The 17,434-nt window shown below is 50.7% G+C and overlaps 1 protein-coding gene across 2 annotated transcripts in view; it reads right to left on the reverse strand.

Moving 5' to 3' along the window:
- The window catches only part of ZFYVE16 (zinc finger FYVE-type containing 16), a 172,660-nt gene that overhangs the window by 44,749 nt on the left and 110,477 nt on the right, over positions 1 to 17,434 (reverse strand). The window lies entirely within an intron of this gene.

The following is a 17,434-nucleotide window of genomic DNA, read 5'->3' on the forward strand; positions in this document are numbered from 1 at the left end:
GCACTTTGCATGCTGTCTATAGGGAGAGGCAGCATCCAGAGCGCACGAATTCTGCAGGCACCAGGTACTTCAGAACAGAGCTTTTCAGCTGCGCTCTGAAGCGGACCTTTTGTGTGCGGTGCAGAGCGCACACGTGCGCACATAGCCTAAAGCGACTTACACAATAGTTTTCTTTTTAAATGTTGTACTTGGTTTTGTTGTTTCAGTGTCGGAGTCCTTTATCTAGCCGGGTACTTTGCAGCAATGTTACAAATGTGTTTGGCCATGTGCCCACGCTGCGGATTTTGATGCAGATTTGCAGAAATCAACAAAATCTGCATGTCCATTGTGAAGCCAGCAAAGTCTATGAGAATTCAGAAGTGCTGTGCCAATGTTGAGTATTTTTTCCTGGCGTATTTGGTGTAGATTTCTTTTTTTTCTGCACCAAATCTGCAACAAATATGCAAGGGAAAAATAAGCAACGTGGGCACAGCACTTCTGAATTCTCATAGACTTTGCTAGCTTCACAATGGACATGCAGATTTTGCTGCAGATTTCTGAAAATATGCGTTAAAACTACACAGCGTGGGCACTGGGCCTTAGGGTGTGTGCCCACGATCAGTGTTTGCAGCATTTTGGATGCAGTGTGTTTTTGCTGAGTCCAAAACGCTGCGTTGTACAGTACAAGCACAGTGGACGGGATTTCTAGAAATTCCATGCCCACTGTGCGTGTACGGCCCACAGTGTAAACTGATCTGCGGTCCTGCTTTCAAAGCCACAAGGAGGTCAATTGTTTGCTGCGGAGCCACAGGCGTTCTCCGTAGGGAGAATACAAGCGAGAAACCATAGGGCACCAAACCCTGATCGTGAGCACGTGCAGCGGCGTTCTCCTGCAGAGGAGACTCTCGGCCCCGCGGATGAGGACCCGCAGCGTCCAGGACACAGCGAATCCTGATAGTGGGCACAAACCCTTAGAGCTCCTATAGTCTCAGGGAGTGCAGATCAAACAGCCTACATACACAGAGCAAAAAACATGAACTGGAAATAGGTGCAGAATAGAAGCTGTGCTATTAAATGAGCTAATGAAGAAAGCGGCTCTCTGGATACGCTCATAGCTCACATCCAGCCTGTATTACTGAGAGAAACCCTCCCACATGAGTTAAATTTAACACTGGGCTTCGGCTGCAAACTGTATATAAATCAAAACCAGGAGAACAGAGTAAATTTGCTTCAAAAAGTATCAAAATTTATTAACAAGTTATTAAACATACAGTATCAAGTGAGATAAAACAGGCACAAGAGGAAAAGATGATGTAAAAGGCAATAACACCTGGGGGCTGCACGACCGTCACTAAGGAGAAATCAAATCTCTATCGCCCAGGCCATATGTATCCAACAGGGCAAAAAAAGGGGAGCCCCAGTGGGCTCATTTATCAAAGGCACAGCCAAATTTTATTTGATGGTTACCCAGGCCTAAGTGGAGGATAAGCAATAGGCAAGCAGTAATTGTACTTTTACAGCTATGAAGGATTTATTTCTGTTTTCCCGGAAGTTGGTTTTAAAGAAACTTCACAGTCGTGACGTGCCAACTTTCGATCTGGATAGTCGGGCAGAGAGAGAGGCTCTAGCAGTTCTGGAGGAGCTTCAATCCGAACAACAACCCCCTGACAGTATTGGTAGGTTTCCATCTTGCATCATGCCTAGGTCAGTTAAGTTTCCCCCCTTGTCATTGTGTCCCTCTGTTGATATTTTTACCAAATTGGTTGTAGATGACTTTACGCATTTGTCATCTAGACGGCACAATGATAACCTTACTTGTCAACAGAGGTCGGCCCTCAAACAATTGGAAGCATGGAGGGACGTACTTTTTAAACCTGCTGACAAGGGGGGAAACATCGTAATATGGCCCATTATTAAATATGAGAAAGAGGCCTTTCGCCAGCTGAGGGACAAGGATACCTATCAAAAGCTTGATTTCAATCCCATTAATTCCTTTTCCAGAGACCTTCTGCTGATCCTTGAGCAGGCTTTTGACAGCGGTCTTATTACTAAGAAGGTTTTTGAAGGACTTCTAGTCAAATTTCCCAAGGTGCCCACGTTTTATCTGCTCCCCAAGATTCATAAAGATGCCGTCAATCCGCCGGGCCGTCCGATTGTGTCTGGTTTGGAGGGAATGTGTGACCCGGTGTGTAAATTTATTGATTATTATCTTAAACCCCTGGTCGAGACACTTCCCTCCTACCTTAAGGACACAACGGACGTGCTCAACAGGATTGACGGTATCTTTATGGAAGCGGACATGTTAATAGTCACGGCGGATGTCGAATCACTATACACCTGCATCCGCCATGAAGACGGGTTGGCGGCAGTCCGCTTCTTCCTCGGGACCTCCGGTCGGGACAGCGAGATGTGTGATTTGATACTCCAGCTGCTCCACTTTATCCTTACCCATAATTTTTTTACTTTTAAGAACTCTTTTTACCTACAGAAGCGCGGCACTGCGATGGGCGCGGCCTGTGCACCCTCGTATGCTAATCTCTTCCTGGGTTTCTGGGAGAGAACGATTTTTGGCGACGAGGGTGACGTGGCCGTGTCCCATGTGCAGTGCTGGCTTAGGTATATTGATGATTTGTTGTTTTTTTGGAGGGGTACGGTGGAGCAGCTGGACCTATTTATGGGCAGACTTGGCATGAATCCTTTTAACATCAAATTGACTTATAAATATAACACCAAGTGCATTGATTTTTTAGATATACTTATTGATGTTGATGATAGAAATTTGATCCAAACTGATGTATTTCGTAAGTCAACATCTGTCAATGCGCTGATTCATGCCTCGTCTGCCCATCACACATCCACAATCCGCTCTGTCCCTACCGGACAGTTCCTGAGGATGAGGAGGATCTGCTCCTCGGATGCTAAGTTTGAGGAGCAGGCCGCTGACCTGATGTCCCGCTTCCGTGAGAGGGGTTATAGCAACCGCAGTATAAAACGTGGGTACCTCAGGGCTAAGAACACCTCTCGCTCTCAGCTCCTTCTTTCTAGACAAAAATCTCCTCAGGATTTTTCCAGTGTGAGATTTATCACCACCTATAACAGTGAGTGGCAGCAGATGAGGGCCATCCTTAATCGACACTGGCCTATCCTGAGGACTGATCCTGCTTTCAGGGATTCACTATCTGACTATCCCCTGATGACTGCTAGAAGGTCTTTAAATCTCAGGGATAAGCTTGTCCAGAGCCATTATGTTCCGCCCCCGTCTGGGTTTCTTGGCTCTACCCAACCTCGAGTTGGTTGCTTCCCTTGTGGCCACTGCCTGGCTTGCCGCAATGTCTCGCGCAGTTTCGTGTTTACATCTGCTGATGGGAGGCGCGAGTTTCACATCAGAGACTACATTTCTTGTGGTACATCCAATGTGATCTATTACGCGGTATGTGGGTGCTCACTAATTTACATTGGGTTGACATCCCGTGAGCTCCGCATCCGCGTAAGAGAACATGTGCGAGACATTGCGGCGGCTCGGACAGTGGATGATCTTGCCACTCTGAAGACGCTGCCGCGCCATTTTAAAATCACACCATGGTTGTGATCCCAAATCTTTATTGGTTCGCGGCATTGAAGTTATTCACAGCGGCATCCGTGGTGGCAACATTAAGCGGAAGCTGGCCCAGCGTGAGGCTAGATGGATGGTGACTCTTGGAACAGTCGCCCCATCTGGCCTCAACGAGGCTTTGAGCTTTGCCTCTTTTCTTTGACACCACTTTGGGTCTGCCCCCTTCTTTTCTTTCTCTTTTTTTTAGGTTTTTTTTTACTGTTTTTTATATATTTAATACGGTGGCCTATTATTCTTGTGGCCCAATGTGCTTGTTTTTGTCTGTTAACCATGTTTTAATATTTTCTTCTCTTGTGCTTTCCCCTATTTTTATCTTTTTTCATTTAGCACAGATTTCTCATCTGGGTCTCTAAATATGATCTTTTTCGACACATCTCAATTCTCCATCTACATACAGACCCCTGGAACCGGATCATGCAGCTGTATTGTTATTTCATTATGATTTTCTGTATTTATCTATGATTTACGACCTTATTACAGCCTGTGTACCTGGTTCTCTGAGCTCCGTCCCGCACTGATGTGCGCTTGCGCATTTCTCGCCGCCGACCCGGCCTGCCGCGGCCGTCTCTGACCGATCGGTGCGCATGCGCGGGAGCTATGGAGACGCGTCCCCGCTCCCGCGCATGCGCCGGATCGTGACGGCCGGTGGGAGGTGCTGGGTCTGTATGGCGCGATGTGCGCACGCGCCGAGATTTACCAGTACGGTGCCCCAGCTGTGTTTAGGGCTATTTATAGCAGCCCCTCTGTGCTATGTACCCACTCCCTGATGAAGCGAACACTTCACCATCGTGAAACGTACGTTGGAGTTTGTACTGGGGGCTCACCCTCCCTGTCACCCCTGGTCGGCTGCACGTCCTTTGGCTCTCACAGGTTAGCGGTATTGGTGGACTAGGTCCACATGCATTTGGCTTGTCCCGGCTTTTTCTTTGCACACTGAACCCTTATGGGTCTATCTATATAATAGGGGCCGCCCGATGCATGTGTTCCTTTAGTACAATTACTGCTTGCCTATTGCTTATCCTCCACTTAGGTCTGGGTAACCATCAAATAAAATTTGGCTGTGCCTTTGATAAATGAGCCCACTGGGGCTCCCCTTTTTTTGCCCTGTTGGATACATATGGCCTGGGGGATAGAGATTTGATTTCTCCTTAGTGACGGTCGTGCAGCCCCCAGGTGTTATTGCCTTTTACATCATCTTTTCCTCTTGTGCCTGTTTTATCTCACTTGATACTGTATGTTTAATAACTTGTTAATAAATTTTGATACTTTTTGAAGCAAATTTACTCTGTTCTCCTGGTTTTGATGTGCTCTATGAGTAGCTCTGAAGTGGTGTGGTGATTTTGTATGACCCACCCCATTTCCCGGTCTGTATGGATTCCTGTAATCTAAACTGTATATAAATGTATATAAGGGGTTGACCAACAAAATATTTCATAATTATTTCTCAGGCACTTCATTGGGGAAACCATGAGTATACGCTGCTGCTGCCACCAGGAGGCCCACACTAAGAATTACAACCTAAAAAAAAAACAAAACAAATATAAATGTTTTCTTTCCCCAGTTGAACACACTCACCTACTAGTAACCAAGCTATTTTAGTTAAGCTTAGTGCCATTTAGGGGGCAGGCACAGGTCTGGAGCTCCAGATCGGTTTCTATCAGCGATGTATTTTTTTTATTTTTTCAAATCTCCTTTTTGTTTCCTCAAAAAGGGTAACAGAAGAGGATGGTCCGCTCTGTTTTCCCAACTCAAAGGACAAAGAGCACATACCATTACTTCTCCGAACGCTGTCCGCATTAATGCCCTGATGTAGATGGTCCTTGCCCTTTTTCCTCTGCATGCCTCGCCCCCCCAAAGTCAGGTGTTTGCAAGGAGCAAAGGCCACACTGAAGATCATCTACTTGGATATGGATCATGGATGGACCAATTGTCAGCAACTGAAACCGAGTAATAGATTTGGGTCCAGGCCCCAGCCATGGCTCGTCTGCGGTCTTCTGGAGACACGGCTGGGGCCTGGACTTGAATTTAGTCTTCGGCTTTAGATGGAATCTAGTCCAGCCAGTGACCCCCTTCCTCATCAGTCAACTATGCAAGCAATTCTCTTTGTGCAGTGTCCCCACCACTCGCCCAATGACCTATTTTAGATTTAAACTGCTGCACAAGTGTGACCGACTTCATTGATTCAGGATGGAGTCTTTGGTTGTTGCCTACATGGAACCTGAAGAATGTCATCAGGATGCCCATTTCCATGTTGCAGTTTTCTCTGCGCACCAGAGGTTTCTCCATTTTACTGTCTATCAGTCCCACTTTCATTATGTGGCCCACCCCATCAGTCTGGCAATGGATCCTCAGGTGTTCACAAAAGGTCATGGTTCTTCTACGCAGCATGGGAATAGTGGTCATTACATGTAAAAACTCCCTCTTACTCTGAGACGCTACAGAGTCTGCAGATCACACGGTCTTGCCTGGATTGTCAATTAAACGTCAGCTCTGATGCCGGCTCAGCGCATCATCTTCCCGGGAATGCTGTTCAACACAGTCCAAGCAAAGGTTTTTCCTTCAAGAAGGGAAGAGGTTGTCCAACTAATCGGCATCCAATCCAAGTATTGTAGAGCATGCGCACTACAAAACTTTGATCTGCCCATCAGAGGGTAGATCAAAGGAAGGGCACCTGCACAGGACCTCAATTCCGGCAAGTGTGGATGACGTAAGGTGCGTCATGCTTATATTTGCCTTGACAGTACCAGTTTTAGTGCACAATTATTTTGTACAAGCCAACTTCAGCCACACAGACCCCTGCGCAGGAGTAATCCTATACATAATTATTCATCTGCGCAAACTCCCAAGTAAATCTAACTGTAGGAGGGGTAAGGCTATGTGCCACATTGCGCTTTTATGTGCAGAAAATCTGCACATAAAAAGCATGGTTTTGGCAGGAAAAAAAAAAAGCAGCTGAAAAAAACACGTGTATTTTTTATTGGGTTTGTGTGTGTTTCACAGGCTTTTTTTTGTGCGTTTTTTAATCATGGCAACCGCGAGGGTTCATGCGCTGTACTCCCGTGATCACTGCTGGGTCACCGACTGATCTTACAGCTGGGACCCGGCTCTCACTCTCCGGAGGAGATGTGCCCGTGCCGCTCCTGGCAGTTTAACCCACTGAATGCGGCAATCAATGCGATTGCAGCATTCAGGAGGCAGGGAGAGGGATCTCTTACCTCTTCTTGGTGATCAGGTCCCTGTAATGCAATCACAGGGACCTGATCGCTGCCATGGTAACCCTGGGTTGTCAAAATGAGGACCCCGGATCACTAAGCTATGGATCGCCTCACATACCAGGGCACCTACGTCGCCGGAGTTCCCTGCAGCAAAGTCTCGCGGTAAAGACCACAAGATGAGAAAGAAGGGAATTTTGTTTACTTACCGTAAATTCCTTTTCTTCTAGCTCCAATTGGGAGACCCAGACAATTGGGTGTATAGCTATGCCTCCGGAGGCCACACAAAGTATTACACTAAAAGTGTAAAGCCCCTCCCCTTCTGCCTATACACCCCCCGTGCTCACGGGCTCCTCAGTTTTGGTGCAAGAAGGAGGAAAAAATTATAATTGGTTTAAAGTAACTTCAATCCGAAGAAATATCGGAGAACTGAAACCATTGAACATGAACAACATGTGTACACAAAAAACAGGGGAGGGTGCTGGGTCTCCCAATTGGAGCTAGAAGAAAAGGAATTTACGGTAAGTAAACAAAATTCCCTTCTTCTTTGTCGCTCCATTGGGAGACCCAGACAATTGGGACGTCCAAAAGCAGTCCCTGGGTGGGTATATAATACCTCATAATAGAGCCGTAACCGGCTCCGTCCTACAGGTGTGCAACCGCCGCCTGAAGGACTAGCCTACCTAGGCTGGCATCTGCCGAAGCATAGGTATGCACCTGATAGTGTTTCGTGAAAGTGTGCAGGCTCGACCAGGTAGCCGCCTGACACACCTGCTGAGCCGTAGCCTGGTGTCGCAAAGCCCAGGACGCTCCCACGGCCCTGGTAGAATGGGCCTTCAGCCCAGAGGGAACCGGAAGCCCGGAGGAACGATAAGCCTCGAGAATTGGTTCCTTGATCCACCGAGCCAGGGTTGACTTGGAAGCTTGTGTCCCTTTACGCTGGCCAGCGACAAGGACAAAGAGTGCATCCGAGCGGCGCAGGGGCGCCGTACGAGAAATGTAGAATCTGAGTGCTCTCACCAGATCTAACAAGTGCAAATCCTTTTCACATTGGTGAACTGGATGAGGACAAAAAGAGGGTAAGGAGATATCCTGATTGAGATGAAAGGGGGATACCACCTTAGGGAGAAATTCCGGAACCGGACGCAGCACCACCTTGTCCTGGTGAAACACCAGGAAGGGGGCTTTGCATGACAGCGCTGCTAGCTCAGACACTCTCCGAAGCGAAGTGACTGCTACTAGGAAAACCACTTTCTGCGAAAGGCGTGAGAGAGAGATATCCCTCATTGGATCGAACGGTGGTTTCTGAAGAACCATCAGCACCCTGTTCCGATCCCAGGGTTCTAACGGACGCTTGTAAGGAGGTACAATGTGACAAACCCCCTGCAGGAACGTGCGAACCTGTGGAAGTCTGGCTAGGCGCTTCTGAAAAAAGACAGAGAGCGCAGAGACTTGTCCCTTAAGGGAGCCTAGTGACAAACCCTTTTCTAATCCGGATTGAAGGAAGGACAGAAAAGTGGGCAAGGTAAACGGCCAGGGAGAAACACCCTGAGCAGAGCACCACGACAGGAATATTTTCCACGTCCTGTGGTAGATCTTGGCGGACGTTGGTTTCCTAGCCTGTCTCATGGTGGCAATGACCTCTTGAGATAATCCTGAAGACGCTAGGATCCAGGACTCAATGGCCACACAGTCAGGTTCAGGGCCGCAGAATTCAGATGGAAAAACGGCCCTTGAGACAGCAAGTCTGGTCGGTCTGGTAGTACCCACGGTTGGCCGACCGTGAGATGCCACAGATCCGGGTACCACGACCTCCTCGGCCAGTCTGGAGCGACGAGGATGGCGCGGCGGCAGTCGGCCCTGATCTTGCGTAACACTCTGGGCAACAGTGCCAGAGGAGGAAACACATAAGGGAGTTGAAACTGCGACCAATCCTGAACTAAGGCGTCTGCCGCCAGAGCTCTGTGATCTTGAGACCGTGCCATGAACGTCGGGACCTTGTTGTTGTGCCGGGACGCCATTAGGTCGACATCCGGCATGCCCCAGCGGCAACAGATCTCCTGAAACACGTCCGGGTGAAGGGAGCATTCCCCTGCATCCATGCCCTGGCGACTGAGAAAGTCTGCTTCCCAGTTGTCTACGCCCGGGATGTGAACTGCGGATATGGTCGAGGCTGTGGCTTCCACCCACAGCAGAATCCGCCGAACTTCCTGGAAGGCTTGCCGACTGCGTGTCCCGCCTTGGTGGTTGATGTATGCCACCGCTGTGGAGTTGTCCGACTGAATTCGGATCTGTTTGCCTTCCAGCCACGGCTGGAACGCTTTTAGGGCAAGATACACTGCCCTTATCTCCAGAACATTGATCTGAAGGGAGGACTCTGTCTGAGTCCAAGTCCCCTGAGCCCTGTGGTGGAGAAAGACCGCTCCCCACCCTGACAGGCTCGCGTCCGTCGTGACCACAGCCCAGGATGGGGGCAGGAAGGATTTCCCCTCCGACAGAGAAGTGGGAAGAAGCCACCACTGAAGGGAAGCTTTGGCTGCCCGAGAAAGGGAGACGTTCCTGTCGAGGGACGTCGACTTCCTGTCCCATTTGCGGAGAATGTCCCATTGAAGTGGGCGCAGATGAAACTGCGCAAAAGGAACTGCCTCCATTGCTGCCACCATCTTCCCTAGGAAGTGCATGAGGCGCCTCAGGGGGTGTGACTGACCATGAAGGAGAGATTGCACCCCTGTTTGTAGTGAACGCTGTTTGGTCAGCGGAAGCTTCACTATCGCTGAGAGAGTATGAAACTCCATGCCAAGATATGTCAGTGATTGGGCCGGTGTCAGATTTGACTTTGGAAAATTGATGATCCACCCGAAACTCTGGAGAGTTTCCAGAGCAATGTTCAGGCTGTGTTGACATGCCCCTTGAGAGGGTGCCTTGACAAGTAGATCGTCTAAGTAAGGGATCACCGAGTGTCCCTGAGAGTGTAGGATTGCTACCACTGTTGCCATGACCTTGGTGAAGACCCGTGGGGCTGTTGCCAGGCCAAAAGGTAGTGCCACGAACTGAAGGTGTTCGTCCCCTATGGCGAAGCGCAGGAAGCGCTGATGCTCTGGTGCAATCGGAACGTGGAGATAAGCATCTTTGATGTCTATTGATGCCAGGAAATCTCCTTGGGACATTGAGGCGATGACGGAGCGGAGCGATTCCATCCGGAACCGCCTGGTTTTCACATGCTTGTTGAGCAGCTTTAGGTCCAGAACGGGACGGAAGGATCCGTCCTTTTTTGGCACCACGAACAAGTTGGAGTAAAAACCGTGACCCCGTTGCTGAAGAGGAACCGGGATCACCACTCCTTCCTCCTTCAGGGTGCCCACCGCCTGCATAAGAGCCTCGGCTCTGTCGGGGGGTGGAGATGTTCTGAAGAAACGAGTCGGAGGACGAGAGTTGAACTCTATCCTGTAACCGTGAGATAGAATGTCTCTCACCCATCGGTCTTTTACTTGTGGCAGCCAGGCGTCGCAAAAGCGGGAGAGCCTGCCACCGACCGAGGATGCGGTTTGAGGAGGCCGAAAGTCATGCGGAGGCCGCTTTGGGAGCGGTTCCTCCGGCGGTCTTCTTAGGACGTGACTTAGACCGCCATGCATCGGAGTTCCTCCGATCTTTCTGAGGCCTTTTGGACGAGGAAAATTGAGATCTGCCCGCGGTCCGAAAGGACCGAAACCTCGATTGTACCTTCCGTGGTTGAGGTCTGTTTGGTTTGGACTGGGGTAAGGATGAATCCTTTCCCTTGGATTGTTTAATGATTTCATCCAATCGCTCACCAAACAAGCGGTCGCCAGCCAATGGCAAACCGGTTAAGAACTTTTTGGAAGCAGAGTCTGCCTTCCATTCACGTAGCCACATGGCCCTGCGGAGTACCACCGAGTTGGCGGATGCCACCGCCGTACGGCTCGCAGAGTCCAGGATAGCATTAATGGCGTAGGACGCAAACGCCGACGCCTGATTGGTTAAGGACACCACTTGCGGGGCAGATGTACGTGTTACTGCATTAATCTGCGCCTGACAAGCTGAGATAGCTTGGAGTGCCCATACGGCAGCGAATGCTGGGGCAAAAGACGCGCCTATAGCTTCATAGATGGATTTCAACCATAGTTCCATCTGTCTGTCAGTGGCATCTTTGAGTGAAGCCCCATCTTCCACTGCAACTATGGATCTAGCCGCCAGTCTGGAGATTGGAGGATCCACCTTAGGACACTGAGTCCAGCCCTTGACAACCTCGGGGGGAAGGGATAACGTGTGTCCTTAAGACGCTTGGAAAAACGCTTGTCTGGACAGTCTCGGTTTTTCTGGATTGCCTCTCTGAAGTCAGAGTGATCCAGAAACATATTTAATGTACGCTTTGGAAACCTGAAACGGAATTTCTCCTGAGAAGCAGACTCCTCAACTGTAGGAGCTGGGGGAGAAATATCCAACACCTGATTGATGGTCGCTATAAGGTCATTCACTACTGCGTCACCTTCAGGCGTATCTAGGTTGAGAGCGGCTTCAGGATCAGAATCCTGATCTGATACCTCCGCTTCATCCTCCAGAGAGTCCCCCTGCAGGGACCCTGAACAGTGTGATGAGGTGGAGGGATTTTCCCAGCGACCCCGCTTGGTCGGCCTGGGACTGCGGTCCGTGTCAGAGACCTCACCCCGGGACCCATGGGTCACCCCAGGGGCACTTTGCTGTTCCAATTGAGGGGGACCCGGGGTCAAGGATTGGATAGAGCCCGGGGCCTGAATCACCGGTCTGGACTGCAATGCTTCCAGTATTTTAGCAGACCATTTATCCATAGTCTCAGAAAGTTTGTCAGCAAAGGCTGCAAACTCCGTCCCTGTCACCTGGACAGTGGTAGCAGGTGGATCCACCTGGGCCACCAGTCGCAGAGGCTCCGGCTGAGTAAGTGCCACAGGGGCCGAGCATTGCACACAATGAGGGTCAGTGGAACCTGCCGGTAGTACAGCTGTACATGAGGTACAAGTTGTAAAGTACGCCTGTGCTTTGGCACCCTTGCTTTTTGCAGATGACATGTTGTCTCCTCTGAGAACAACCAGGAGGGTATATAGCCAAAAATCAACAGAGCGACCGTACAGTGCAATGTATAGCCTATAAGCCTATATATATATATATACACTTCGGTACTCAGTGGGGCCAGCACCATAGGCGCTGCTTACCGATCGCTCAAAGCAGTTGTGTGGTCACCGGATTCCCTGCCTGGGTCTCCCTGTGTTGTCTCTCCTCTCCAGCGTCTGAATCGCTGACAGGAATGGCTGCCGGCGTTCTGTGGGGAGGAGGAGATCGTGGGCGTGCCCAAGAAAAGTGCGGGAATCCAGTGCCCCACTGTACTGAGTGAGGGGGGAGGAGGATACTAATGTATGCTCCAGCCCTCCGCTGACGATCCGTGCAGCGTCCCGCCCCTTCCCTGACTGGCAGGCCTGTGGGCGGGAATAAACAACACTAGGCCGCAGAAGCCGGGGACTAAAGTATAAGCGCGGCCGGCAATAAGCGCGGCCGCGCGGTAGTCCCCCAGCGCACAAACACACCCAGCAGTGCTGGAAAGTGTCTGGCACAAGGGCTCCATGTCCGGCGCACTAACACATCCAGCCGTGCTGGAAAGTGTCTGGCCCAGGCGCTGCATGTCTGGCGCACTAACACACCCAGCCGTGCTGGAAAGTGTCTGGCACAAGCGCTCCATGCGCGGTCCCCACGGGGACACAGAGTACCTCATAGTAGCAGGGCCTTGTCCCTGACGATACTCAGCTCCTATCCTGCAGATTCCCAGGGGCTGCGGAGGGAGCACGGTCTCATGTGCCTGGAGACCGATCCTGGATCCCACTTCACCCAGAGCCCTAAGGGATGGGGAAGGAAAACAGCATGTGGCTCCTGCCTGTGTACCCGCAATGGGTACCTCAACCTTAACAACACCGCCGACAAAGTGGGGTGAGAAGGGAGCATGCTGGGGGCCCTGTTATGGGCCCTCTTTTCTTCCATCCGACCTGGTCAGCAGCTGCTGCCGACCAAGCTGTGGAGCTATGCGTGGATGTCTGCCTCCTTCGCACAAAGCATAAAAACTGAGGAGCCCGTGAGCACGGGGGGTGTATAGGCAGAAGGGGAGGGGCTTTACACTTTTAGTGTAATACTTTGTGTGGCCTCCGGAGGCATAGCTATACACCCAATTGTCTGGGTCTCCCAATGGAGCGACAAAGAAATGTCTGCTGACCATGGCTATGTGGTTTAAGTGCAGGAAGCCCTAGTGAGGTGACAAGGTGAACAGAGTTCATGCCGGCGGATATGCAGGAAACCCCTGTGTTCCAACAGCATGAACTCGAATCATCTTGTGACATCATTGGAAGTCAGATGAGGAAATGGCTGCATGACACCATAGTGACTTTTAAATAAAAAAAACAAACAACACATAACACACAAAAAAGCAATGTGTGCATTACACATGCGTTTTTCCCTGCATTTTTCACTTCAAAGTCAATTGGTGAAAAAAAAACAGGAAAAAAAACGCAGAAACAATTGACATGCTGCTTCTTTTTCAGCAACAAAAACTGCAAGGAAAAAAGAAGCAACGTGAGCACCAGGGCTGTGGAGTCGGTAAGCCAAACCTTCGACTCAGACTCCGACTCCTCAATTTCTCTTGCACAGACTCCAACTCCTACATATATTGCTTATAGTTAGGTGAAAAATGTATTGTAATACATGAACATGTGTATGTGAACAACAGACATTTAATAATTTTTATGATACAAAAATCAAGATATTTGGATAGAACATAAAATATATTTATTGGATACAACTTTAGAACACAAAAAAAGGGAATTTTGTTTACTTACCGTAAATTCCTTTTCTTCTAGCTCCTATTGGGAGACCCAGACAATTGGGTGTATAGCTTCTGCCTCTGGAGGCCACACAAAGTATTACACTTTAAAAAGTGTAACCCCTCCCCTCTGCCTATACACCCTCCCGTGCATCACGGGCTCCTCAGTTTTGGTGCAAAAGCAGGAAGGAGAAAACTTATAAATTGGTCTAGGGTAAATTCAATCCGAAGGATGTTCGGAGAACTGAAGACCATGAACGAAAAGAACAATTCAACATCAACAACATGTGTACACAAAAAAACAACCAGCCCAAAGGGAACAGGGGCGGGTGCTGGGTCTCCCAATAGGAGCTAGAAGAAAAGGAAGTAACGGTAAGTAAACAAAATTCCCTTTTTCTTTGTCGCTCCATTGGGAGACCCAGACAATTGGGACGTCCAAGAGCAGTCCCTGGGTGGGTAAAAGAATACCTCAATAAAAAGAGCCGAAATCTGCCCCCTCTTACAGGTGGGCAACCGCCGCCTGAAGGACTCGCCTACCTAGACTGGCGTCTGCCGAAGCATAGGCATGCACTTGATAGTGCTTCGTGAAAGTGTGCAGACTAGACCACGTAGCTGCCTGACACACCTGCTGAGCCGTCGCCCGGTGCCGCAATGCCCAGGACGCACCTACGGCTCTGGTAGAATGGGCTTTCAGCCCTGAAGGGAGCGGAAGCCCAGAAGAACGGTAGGCCTCGAGAATCGGTTCCTTGATCCACCGAGCCAAGGTTGACTTGGAGGCCTGAGAGCAGTTACGCTGGCCAGCGACAAGGACAAAGAGCGCATCTGAACGGCGCAGGGGCGCCGTGCGAGACACGTAGAGCCGGAGTGCTCTCACTAGATCCAAAGAGTGCAAATCCTTTTCACACTGGTGAATTGGATTAGGGCAAAAGGAAGGCAAGGAGATATCCTGATTTAGATGAAAAGGGGATACCACCTTAGGGAGAAATTCCGGGACAGGACGCAGAACCACCTTGTCCTGGTGAAACACCAGGAAAGGGGCTTTGCATGACAGCGCTGCTAGCTCAGACACTCTCCGAAGTGATGTGACTGCCACCAGGAAGGTCACCTTCTACGAAAGACGGGAGAGAGAGATATCCCGCAGCGGCTCAAAAGGCGGCTTTTGAAGAGCAGTCAGGACCCTGTTAAGATCCCAAGGTTCCAACGGACGTTTGTAAGGTGGGACCATGTGGCAGACCCCCTGCAGGAACGTGCGGACCTGCGGAAGCCTGGCTAGACGCTTTTGAAAAAACACGGAGAGCGCCGATACTTGGCCCTTGAGAGAGCCGAGGGACAAACCCTTGTCCATTCCAGATTGTAGGAATGAAAGGAAAGGAATGTGGGTAAGGCAAACGGCCATGGAGGAAACCCGTTATCCGCGCACCAGGATAGGAAGATTTGCCAAGACCTGTAATAGATCTTGGCGGACGTTGGCTTCCTGGCTTGTCTCATGGTGGCAATGACATCCTGAGATAACCCTGAAGACGCTAGGAGCCAGGACTCAATGGCCACACAGTCAGGTTGAGGGCCACAGAATTCAGATGGAAAAACGGGCCTTGTGACAGCAAGTCTGGGCGGTCTGGAAGTGCCCACGGTTGACCCACCGTGAGATGCCACAGATCCGGATACCACGACCCCCTCGGCCAGTCTGGAGCGACGAGAATGGCGCGACGGCAGTCGGACCTGATCTTGCGAAGTACCCTGGGCAGCATCGCCAGAGGGGGAAACACATAAGGCAGTCGAAACTGCGACTAATCCTGGACTAAAGCGTCCGCTGCCAGAGCTCTGTGATCCTGAGACCGTGCCATGAAGGCCGGGACCTTGTTGTTGTGTCGTGACGCCATGAGATCGACATCCGGCGTTCCCCAACGGCGACAGATCTCTTGAAACATGTCTGGGTGTAGAGACCATTCCCCCGCGTCCATGCCCTGACGACTGAGAAAATCTGCTTCCCAGTTTTCTACGCCCGGGATGTGAACTGCGGAGATGGTGGAGCCTGTGGCTTCCACCCACTGCAGAATCCGCCGGACTTCCTGGAAGGCTTGACGACTGCGAGTGCCGCCTTGGTGGTTGATGTAGGCGACGGCAGTGGCGTTGTCCGACTGAATTCGGATCTGCCTGCCCTCCAGCCACCGATGGAAAGCCAATAGGGCTAGATATACTGCCCTTATCTCCAGGAGATTGATCTGAAGGGACGATTCTATCGGAGTCCAGGTTCCTTGAGCCCTGTGGTGGAGAAAAACCGCTCCCCAACCTGACAGGCTCGCGTCCATGGTGACCACAGCCCAGGTTGGAGGTAGAAAGGATTTTTCCCCGAGACAGAGACGTGGGTAGGAGCCACCACTGAAGTGATGTTTTGGTTGCAAGGGAAAGAGAGATGTCCTTGTCGAGGGAAGCCACACTCTTGTCCCATTTGCGAAGAATGTCCCATTGGAGTGGTCGTAGATGGAATTGCGCGAACGGCACTGCCTCCATAGCTGCAACCATCTTCCCCAGGAAGTGCATGAGGAGCCTTAAGGGGTGTGACTGACTCCGAAGAAGGGATTGCACCCCCGCCTGCAGAGAAAGCTGTTTGTCCCGCGGTAGCTTGACTAACGCTGGCTGGGTATGAAACTCCATCCCGAGGTAAGTCAGTGATTGGGTCGGTGTCAACTTGGATTTCGTGAAATTGATGATCCACCCAAACTGCTGGAGAGTCGCCAGAGTGACGGTAAGGCTTTGTTGACACGCCACCCGAGAAGGGGCCCTGACTAGGAGATCGTCTAAGTAGGGGATCACCGAGTGGCCCTGAGAGTGCAGGACCGCCACGACGGATGCCATGACTTTGGTGAAGACCCGTGGGGCTGTCGCCAGGCCGAAAGGCAATGCCACGAACTGGAGGTGTTCGTCCCCGATGGCGAAACGCAGGAAACGTTGATGTTCGGGTGCGATCGGCACATGGAGATAAGCATCCTTGATGTCGATCGATGCTAGGAAGTCTCCTTGTGACATCGAGGCGATGACCGAGCGGAGAGATTCCATCCGAAACCGTCTGGTTCTCACATGTCTGTTGAGTAACTTGAGGTCCAGAACGGGACGGAATGATCCGTCCTTTTTTGGCACCACGAACAAGTTGGAGTAAAATCCGCGACCAAGTTCCTGAAGGGGAACGGGAATCACAACTCCTTCGATCTTTAGAGCGTCCACTGCCTGAAAAAGTGCGTCGGCCTGTGCGGGGGGTGGGGAGGTTCTGAAGAAACGAGCCGTAGGTCGGGAGCTGAACTCTATCCTGTAACCATGAGACAAAATGTCTCTCACCCATCGGTCTTGAACATGTGGCCACCAGGCGTCGCCAAAGCGGGAGAGCCTGCCACCGACCGAGGATGTGGCTAGATGAGGCCGAGAGTCATGAGGAGGCAGTCTTGGAGGCAGTGCCTCCTGCGGCCTTTTGGGGGCGTGACTTGGACCGCCACGCATAGGAGTTCCTCTGGCCTTTCTCCGGCCGGTTGGACAAAGAGGATTGGGACTTGGCGGAGGGACGAAAGGACCGAAGCCTCGATTGGATTTTTCTCTGCTGAGGTCTCTTAGGTTTGGATTGGGGTAAGGAGGAGTCCTTACCCGAGGATTCCTTAATAATCTCATCCAATCGGTCGCCAAATAAGCGGTCGCCAGAAAAAGGCAAACCAGTTAAGAACCTTTTGGAAGCAGAGTCTGCTTTCCATTCGCACAGCCACATGGCCCTGCGGACTGCCACGGAGTTAG

This window comes from Anomaloglossus baeobatrachus, chromosome 1 (assembly GCF_048569485.1).
Source record: "Anomaloglossus baeobatrachus isolate aAnoBae1 chromosome 1, aAnoBae1.hap1, whole genome shotgun sequence".
Taxonomy (NCBI): Eukaryota; Metazoa; Chordata; class Amphibia; order Anura; family Aromobatidae; genus Anomaloglossus; species Anomaloglossus baeobatrachus.